We start from the raw sequence: 9,657 nt of genomic DNA on the forward strand, positions 1-9,657 counted from the left end.
TTTAATTTAAAAGGCGCCTTTCAGGGCACTCAAGGACACCGTACAATATAAAACAAGGCAGAATAGAAAACAAACAAAGCACTCGATTACAACTACACATCAAACAATCATATCGATAAAAGCTAATCTAAACAAATACGTTTTTATCTGAGCTTTAAAATGGGAAATTGAATCCATTTGGCGAAAGTGCAGTGGTAAAGCATTCCATAGTTTAGGCGCCACACAACTAAAAGCTCTACCACCATAGGAACTCATCTTGAAGTTTGGAACAGACAATAATTCTGCAGAAGAGGATCTCAAAGAACGCGATGGTCTATACAAATGAGAAAGATCTAACAGATATTGAGGTTCCAAATTATGAAGAGCTTTATATGTAAGGAGCAATATTTTGTAATGTTCACAATAACGAACAGGGAGCCAGTGCAGTTGGTAAAGAGTTGGAGTTATATGATCAAAAATACGTGAGTGAGTAACAATCCTGGCTGCTGAGTTCTGGATTAACTGTAGTCTATGTAGTTGTTTTTCGGGAATACCAAATAAAAGGGAATTGCAGTAATCGATCCGAGATGTAACCAGGGCATGAATGAGTACTTCGGTACAGTGTTGAGAAAGTGAAGAACGAAGTCTAGCAATATTACGTAAATGAAAAGATGCAGCCCGTGAAATTGTATTAATATGAGAACTAAAAGAAAGCAAACCATCAAATATGACCCCAAGACTTTTCACCTGAGTGGAAAAGTTAACTGAGCAATTATTAATATGCAAAGTGAAGGGTTGAGCTTTAGATAGAACAGACCTAGACCCAACAAGGAGGGCTTCGGTTTTATTGGAATTTAACTTTAGAAAATTATTAGTCATCCATATATTAACATCCTGCAAACATTTAGTAAGGTTAGATGGGGGATGAGAAGCATTAGGTTTTGTGGATACATATACTTGTGTGTCGTCAGCATAAAAATGAAAATGAATACCATAAGAATGAAAAATATGACCAAGGGGTAGAATATAAAGAATAAATAAAAGGGGACCCAACACTGACCCCTGCGGAACACCGTGATTGACTGAGACAGGCTCTGAATGAGCAGTCTTAATCTGTACGAACTGTTTCCTGTCGCATAAATATGAGGAAAACCAAAGAAGGACATTACTAGCTACTCCAATACAAGCCAATCGTTCCAGTAATACTGAATGACTAATAGTGTCAAAGGCAGCACTAATATCCAAAAGAATCAAAATAGACAAGAAACCAGAATCAGCAGCCAAGAGAAGATCATTTGTAACTTTAACAAGAGCAGTTTCAGTACTATGGTTCGATCTAAATCCCGACTGAAAATGCTCAAACATATCATTATCTTGCAAGTATGACTCAAGTTGAGTTGCTACTATTCTTTCAAGTATTTTAGATATAAAAGGAAGATTAGAAATGGGCCTATAATTCTTTAGATCATTAGGATCAGCGCCAGGTTTTTTGAGAATTGGAGTAATAGAAGCCATTTTTAATGATGAAGGAACATTAGCAGTAGATAATGATGAACATACTATAGCTGTAATAATCGGAGAGATTGAATGAATACAAGACTTAACTAAAACGGTAGGTAAAGGATCCAGTGAGCAAGTAGATGACTTAGACTTAATGATCAGCTTAGTAATGGAATCAACTGAAGGCAGCTCAAATTAGAGAAAGTACTTGCAGACCAACTGATATGATTATTACAAACATTTTGGTAATCACTAGACATTAAGTTAGAATGAAGTAGTTCTTGATGTATACTCTCAATCTTAGATCTAAAAAAATTTGAAACAGATTCACATTGACAAGGAGAAAGTGAAACAGAATTGTGAGGTTTCAATAGGTTGTTAATAGTACTGAATAAAGTCCTTGTATTACTTTGTCCATTGGCAATGATATTCGCATAAAAAGATGATTTTGCTCTTTCCAATTCAGCCTTATATGAAACCAGATGCTCAGAATACATCTGTTTGTGTACTTCAAGACCGGTTCGTTTGCATAGTCTCTCCAGTCGACGACCTAAAGCCTTTTGGTGACGGAGCTCAGAAGAATACCAAGGAGAAGAGTTGACAAAAGATACAGTACGAGTTCTCACAGGAGCCACATTGTCAAGTATTTGAGACAAACTGTTATTATAAAAATTTACCAAGTCAGATGTAGGATAATTAAAACAACATCTGTTTACAGAGTAATCAATCATTCCATCCAAAACATCAAGATCAATATTCTTAATATTACGAAATGAAACAGAGCGTTGTGGCTTAACTTTAGACAATGGAAGAGGGATATTAAATAAAATGGGCTTATGATCTGAGATAGAAGATTCAGTATAAGTAAAATTAAAAGGTTTGACACCTGAACAACATACAAGATCTAAAATATGTCCCTTGCTATGTGTTGGAAAATTAACATACTGCACAAAGTCAGCACAATCCAGAATTGATTTAAAATCATTATATTGAGTATTAGAAGTGTTGTCAAAATGAATGTTAAAATCTCCCATCAACACGATGTTCGGAGACTGGGTACACAGATGTGTTAAGATGGTAGAAAATTCTGTAAAGAATAAGTTCATAGTAGATGCCTTTGGTGGTCTATAAATTGTGACAACAATAGTGGGAGTTGAACCTTTGAGTTGTACGGCCAAAATTTGAAATGATGATGGCTCTGATATAGAAATCGGACAAACTTTATAGCAGTCACGATGAATAAGTGCAAGACCACCCCCTTTACCAGAGCAGCGAGGTTTGCATATATAGGAATATCCAACAGGTGTTGCTTGATTTAGATGAAAAAAGTTTTATACAAACTGTGGGCTATATATGATTCATCTGTGAGAGTCTGATGATGATGATGATGATGATGATGATGATGATGATGATGATGATGATGATGATGATGATGATGTCTGTTCTTAATTCTTTTGTTCAACTTTTCAGGATGTGATGTCATACACCACAATAAAAACAGCAGCCACACCCACAAGAGCAGAGATGACCAATCGGGACACCGTTTCAAGATCATGACAACAGAATGTACAATCTGAGGAAATAAAAGAAAACATGAAATAGAACAGTGAATTTCAACAAGATGAATATTTCATCTGAGAGGGAGATAAGGAACCCTAAATACTCTGAAACTGCACTTATATATAACTGAAGGTGAAGTCTGTGATTTCGGCTCACAATGCAATTTCTAAATTCATTACTGTTCTTTAAAGTTTCCTAAACACTCTCCTTGATTTCCTTTGGCTGGAAAAAACTCACACCTGTCAAAAAGTCTAGGTATGGTGTAGGTAGAAGAGGACAAGGATGAAGAGTTAACAATGGACTTTATTAAAAAGAAAGATTATTATTACCAAACTTAGTTCCCTTTCGAGAACTGTCACGTCATATTGCGTAGCTATACGCAGTGGGGAAACTCTTTTCCTCAGATTAAAGAAGCTTATATGTAAAACGCATTGCAGCTGCAAAGCGAGCACAGTGAGTCACGGCGCCACATAGCCTATAAGGGGAACCCAAATTCGCCATTATAGCAGATTTTCTCTACTTCAGCGACAACTTTTTTCTCTGTGTCCTCCGGATAAATTTGAAACTATCGCCGTGGAAACAAGCCCTTTTCTGCCAGAACGAGCCGTCACACAGCGGACTGCGCCTTCACTCACCTGGAAGCCGCTTTCTTCTGTCGCCGTTCTCGTGGCTAGCTCTCTCTCAAGATGGTGACGCCTCTCCTCCTGCTCTTCCTTTTCCCGCGCTACTTCGATCAAAGAGGAAGAAGCGCCTTAGCCAGCGGCAGACTGAAGGCATGGATGTAATGTTAAGCGAGCCCTAGCCGGCCACGTCCCCGCGTGCCTAGCATTCTCTTGCCGAACTCCTTCACCGGTCCTGTTCTCACAAGCGGACTGAGTCAGTCCAACACTCAGTATGTGCACAGATCACAATATAAGGGTATTTGGTCCCCCTGGGTTAGGTGGCCCATCACCCAACATGTGTCCAAACCTAGCCACAAAGACTCTGGCAAGCCATCCCCTGTGTGTCGAGTTGGGTTATAAACACAATAAAGTGTAACGTTTCAAAGTTTCAGGTGGTTCTCGAGGCTTCGGTGAAAAGCAGCGTGTGTCAGTGCTTCGCTCCATTACAGAATCTGTTAGCAAAAGGGGCGATAGAGGTGGTTCCCCCGCGCGATAAAACACTTGGGATTTTTCAGCCGTTATTTTCTAGTCCCAAAGAAAGATGGCGGCATCAGACCCATATTAGACTTAAGACATTTAAACAAAGCCCTAATGAGACGGCCATTCAGAATGTTAACTGTCAGACAAATCCTCGCGCAAATTCACCCAAAGGATTGGTTTTTCTCTCTGGATCTGAAAGACGCCTACTTTCACATCCAGATAGCCCCCCATCACAGGCCATTCTTGAGATTCGCCTTCGAGGGGCAGGCTTATTAATACACAGTTTTGCCAATCGGTCTGTCCCTAGCACCCCGCACGTTTGCGAAGTGCATGGACGTGACGCTCTCTCCCCTGAGATGTCAGTTATAGTTATAGACAGTTATAGACACAGTTATAGACGATTATGAAATCGCGGCTCACGCCAGAGCCACGCCAGCTCTATACAACAGCTGATAGCCTCCTTCAAAGCAGGCATGCGCACACCACTCAGAAAGCTCCAGAAACTTCTCGGTTTCATGGCGGCTGCATCACCAGTACTCCATTTGGGTTTACTGCATATGCGGCCACTTCAGCACTGGCTCAAATGCCGGGTGCTAGCCCGCACATGGCGCTCGGGGAGCATTCGCATTATGGTGAACCAAGGCCGTTTACGAACCCTAGCGGTCTCAGAATTGGTATCACGAGGGCGTGGCCATTGGTGTGGCCTCCAGTAGGAAAGTGGTTTTCATAGACGCTTCCAACCTGGGTTGCGGAGCGCTGCACGAGGACAAGCCTGTCTCCGGCCTCTGGTCGAGCGCGGAGCAGAGCTTACATATCAACTGTCTGGAAATGAAAGCAGTTCATTTGGCACTGAAAGCATTTTAGTCACACCACAAAGACACCACATCTTACTCCACACGGACAACATGTCAGTGGTGGCATATATCAATTTCCAAGGCGGTCTCAGGTAGGGTAGCCTGTACTCCATGGCGAGAGATCTCCTTATTTGGACGCAAGCCAACTTGAGCTCTCTGAGAGCAGCGCATATCCCGGGCATTCAGAATCTGTCTGCGGATATGGTTTCTCGAGACAACACTCCCCTAGGCGAGTGGTCTCTAAACCCTCAGACGGTTAATCTGATATGCAGTGTTTTCGGCGAGGCCGAGGTCGACCTCTTTGCCTCGAGAGACAACATTCACTGCGCAGTGTTCTTTTTGAAGAGCAGGGACGTGCTGACCCATCCCTGGCCCAGTTGTCCCCCTGTTTCCATGATCCCCCAGGTCATCAAACGGGTCAGGGAACTGGGATGCCCAGTCTTCCTTGTGGCCCCCCTCTGGAAGTCCAGACCGTGGTTTCCAGAGCTGATTCAGATGGTGGACAAAGTCCCATGGCCTGTCCCACTGAGGAGAGATCTCCTCACGCAGGCGAAAGGGACGATCTGGCACCCTCATCCCGACTTATGGGCCCTACATGCGTACCTCAACGGGTTCCTGTGGACTTCCCTGTGAAGGTCATGAACACGATTACTGAAGCTAGAGCCCCGTCTACCAGGCGTCTCTATGCCTTAAAATAGTCAGTGTGTTCTGGCTGGTGCTCGGTTAGACACTTTGAACCTCAGTCATGTGAAGTATCAGTGATTCTCTCCTTTCTACAAGAGTTGTTAGATGCGGGCCGTTCCCCGTCCAAAGTATATGTGGCAGCCATAGCAGCTTATCATGCTCCGGTGGCTGGCCAATCGCTAGGAAGAAATTACTTGGTCATCCGGTTCCTTAAGGGTCCAGGAGGATGAACCCTCCCAGGCCTCCTTCTGTACCATATTGGGTTTCCTATTCAGGACATTTGTGCGGCGGCCGGTTGGTCCTCGCCCTCCACATTTGAGAGGTTCTATAATATGGAGGTCCCTTCCCTGCAGGCGAAGGTCCTTTCTGTGTGATTAGACTTGACAGGTTCCAGTTTTATCTATGTGTCAGGTCACTGTTCATAAGCACACTATCCCTTGCTATAAACCAGCTTTGGATGTTTTTGTCCATATATATAATCAGACCCGAGGGTATCTTAGTGAAAATTACTATATGCAATGATTTAGACCTGATGGTGTCCGGTCTTATCAGTGTGTATGTATATATATATATATATATATATATATATATATATTATATGAATTATGGCTTGTTTCGGTGAGCCCAGGGGTCCTGGGTTTTCAGTTGCAGCCAATTACCAGAGTGAGCCGCTCGCTGTGCATCTACAATGCGTTTTACATAAAAAGCTTCAATAATCTGAGGAAAAGAGTTTCTCCACTGTGTATAGCTACGCAATACTCATTCCCTACTCTTAGGGAACCGAGGTTACGATATTAACCGAGTACATACTTGCGTTAACGACAACCTACAGTGAGAACTGAAAACACAAGCAGATGAATACACAGGCAAACTAGGATTATTATTGACACACAGCTGGAGAGAATGACTAATCATATCAGTAACCAGACCCGTCGCTAGACCTCAGTCTTAAGGGGGGCATGTGAAATGCATCGGGGGGCACAATTATTATTAGCCTACAGCCTACGTATATTTATAATAATCAACTCTAGTCGCGCAGCACGTAATCATCACTTTTAAACATATAACCAAACGCAATATGACCAGGTCGCCTATAGCCTACACCACATTACATACAAGCAATGTTATGAATATCCATAAAACACTTGACTATACAACATATTAGATGTAACACCAGAAGCATCTCTCAAACATTGCATTTTAAAGCAGTCAACAGAGAGATATGCGATGAGATATGCGACCTCATCGAAGTATCCTTCCACTCGGAAGGAACTGAAGCGAGTATGCCGGGGAAACCTCGTTTTGAAACAGCTTTCAAAAATGCGCGGTAACTGTTGAGCGGCTTAGTTGTACGTCACGTACGTAGCCTAACGTTATTTTTAGTAAGGCCGTGATAGGCTGTTGCAGTGTAGATTCCCATCAATCAAATAAAATCACACCATTGTTTCTTTATATTTTTAACGTTTTAATGATAAAGAATGCAACACAAAATTAGCAACTATGATAATATTAAAATTAAATTATCTGTGCCTCAAGTGGGGGGGCACAAGCATTTTTTGGGGCGGGCCCGGCCCCCTATGGCCCGCCCATAGCGACGGGTCTGTTAGTAACCATAGTGACAAACTCAGGTGGGAAAGTAGAACAAATTAGACTGAATGCTTAACAGAAACAAACTAAAAGTCCATTAAAATCAAACTAAGACAAAAATAACAGATTATTGTATGTATGTATGTATGTATTACAACACCATTGTACAATGTAAGGAACCTCAAACATATAGAGCACAGAGACAGTTTAATAGTTTTAGAAATTATTAGTTATAAAGTATTAATTCCATTGTAATTTATCATTTATCATAATAGTATTTTAATATTATTGGGAGGGGAAAACAAATCGCCTTCATGTAAATGAAAGCATCTCAGCACTAGAAAAGTCAAGATAAGTTGACAATAAAATTATGTTGAAGTTGCTTAACAAAACTGTTAAAAATACAGCACTGATAAAAGTATAGCAGATGTGTGTGAACACTGTTTGAGAACAGATCACCTCAGTAAATACATGCAATATATGTGTCACCAGTGAACATAGTAATATCACATACCTGGACATGCGTGACAGAGCTCAGTGTTGTTGAGATGTGTGGTCTGGTTGCTGACGGAATTGTTCAGCACACAGCTGTACGAATCATCCAGACACTCCAGATGTAAAGATAGGCTTCAGTTAAGATCAGACACACTGATGCTGGACAATACACTGATTCCTTTGTACCAGGAGAGAGTCACATGACTCACATTCAACACTGAACACACCAGTGAACATGATGATGATGATGATAATGATAATGAATTTTTGGGGGATTTGCTGATAATAACCGGAACAGGCAGACAAGCTGGAAAACATAAAAGAATAGAAAGAAATATGAAAACAATTTGGCTTCAACCAGTTGAGGCCATGCATGACCTACTGTAAATTACACAATGCAAATAACCATATGAATGTAGGGGCAGATCTTCAGAAACACCATGAGAGAATTGAACCCACAATCTTGATTAAGAGCACAGGTCCATCCGATGACTGAGCAACACTTCCAACAACTATTTTGCATTGCCAATGCAAGTGGCATGCCAAGTAGAAAAATGCATGGGTTACACTGCTGTTTCTCTCGCATGTTTGGAATCATAAATAAAAAGAAATTGTTTACACAATACATTCCCACTTCCCATGCTGACATGTGCATGAACACAATATATACTTCATTTTGTTTCAATGCTCCAAAGCATTGACTAATTTAAATTCTGACTAACTTTTTTTTGTTGTTGCCTGGAATCAGAATGATGTTGAAAACCAAAACTGTCCAGTCAGTTTTGTGAGGCTTGGAGCCACATCTGTGATATATAATAGATTGAGCCGCAATTCTCTACTCACCATAGACAGTAACAGTGAATGTGGTCTTGCTTCCTCTGATGATCACTTCATAAAGTCCAGAGTCTGAGGTTCTGGTGTTCATGATGGTCAGAGATCCAGTTTGATAGTCCAGCTTCAGTCTGTCTCTGAATCTCTCATCAGCGCCGTTAGATATGTAGATCTCATCAAGCTCTCTATTGATTTTCACTAATAGAGGCCCATCAGTTCCAAACCTCCAATCAATCACATCATCATCCTTTATTTCAGTAACACCAGTGTTTAGAGTGACTGAATCTCCCTCCATCACTGACTTCACTGCATCACCACCAAACTCACCTGAAGAACAAACAGTTTACAATTTAGTTACCTTTTCCCAATTAAGTTGGTTTAATAAAGCTTTATTTAAAGTTTGTTTTGAAGTGACTACAGACTTTGTAACAATAGCTAGACATTTTGTAGACAAAAGATAAAAAAATAAAAGTGTGGAAAATAAATGGCAGTATGCAACATATCTGAATTTACACATCTTCATATATTGTATTTTACGTTTTGGTCCACACAAATAACATGCAACTATACATCTTTTCTATCACTTACCAACCAGACAGCAACAGCACAAACTGCAAAAAGTAAACGTGTGATACATTTTCTTCAACAGTTCAGTGGTCTGAAATAGTTTCAGTCAGTCTGAAAACCTGTGAGAGCCTGTAGACAGTAAAGTGGTGCAGACTTTATTAGACCACGCCTCATATCTTCAGCCACACTCTCTCTCTTCTAAACCCCGCCCCCAAGGCCTGTCGAAATGATTGACAGGTAAAACAGCTTTCATGTTTTAAACCTCCTACACAAAGACAGTTGTCAGGACTCCATGTCAATGGTATCTGGATAGCAGGTTTTTGTGTTATTTCAAAGAAAATAATAAAGCTTTTGTTTCTGGAAGGAAATCATATCCTGCCGTCGTATCAGTTGGCAAATCACTTTCTGCACTTCGGTCAGTATTTACAGTCAAATTTAATAAAACTTTAATTTAATCT

General features: G+C 40.9%; 1 protein-coding gene and 1 pseudogene across 2 annotated transcripts in view; both read right to left on the minus strand.

Annotated features, from left to right (window-relative positions):
* Positions 1–9,657, minus strand: part of LOC143734954 (uncharacterized) — a 375,259-nt gene that overhangs the window by 91,178 nt on the left and 274,424 nt on the right. The gene's annotated exons all lie outside the window — the stretch shown is intronic.
* LOC143735223 (uncharacterized) overlaps positions 2,904–9,657 on the minus strand; it is a 395,094-nt pseudogene continuing 388,340 nt past the window's right edge. The window contains exons 3-5 of the transcript XR_013203070.1: positions 8,645–8,959; positions 7,821–8,108; positions 2,904–3,052 (exon numbers count right to left, since the gene is read on the minus strand). The product of XR_013203070.1 is annotated as an uncharacterized LOC143735223 (transcript). The remainder of the gene's footprint in view (positions 3,053–7,820; positions 8,109–8,644; positions 8,960–9,657) is intronic.

Source organism: Siphateles boraxobius, unplaced genomic scaffold, assembly GCF_051911475.1.
Source record: "Siphateles boraxobius isolate OS27281-9 unplaced genomic scaffold, OSU_SipBor_1 13, whole genome shotgun sequence".
Classification (NCBI taxonomy): Eukaryota; Metazoa; Chordata; class Actinopteri; order Cypriniformes; family Leuciscidae; genus Siphateles; species Siphateles boraxobius.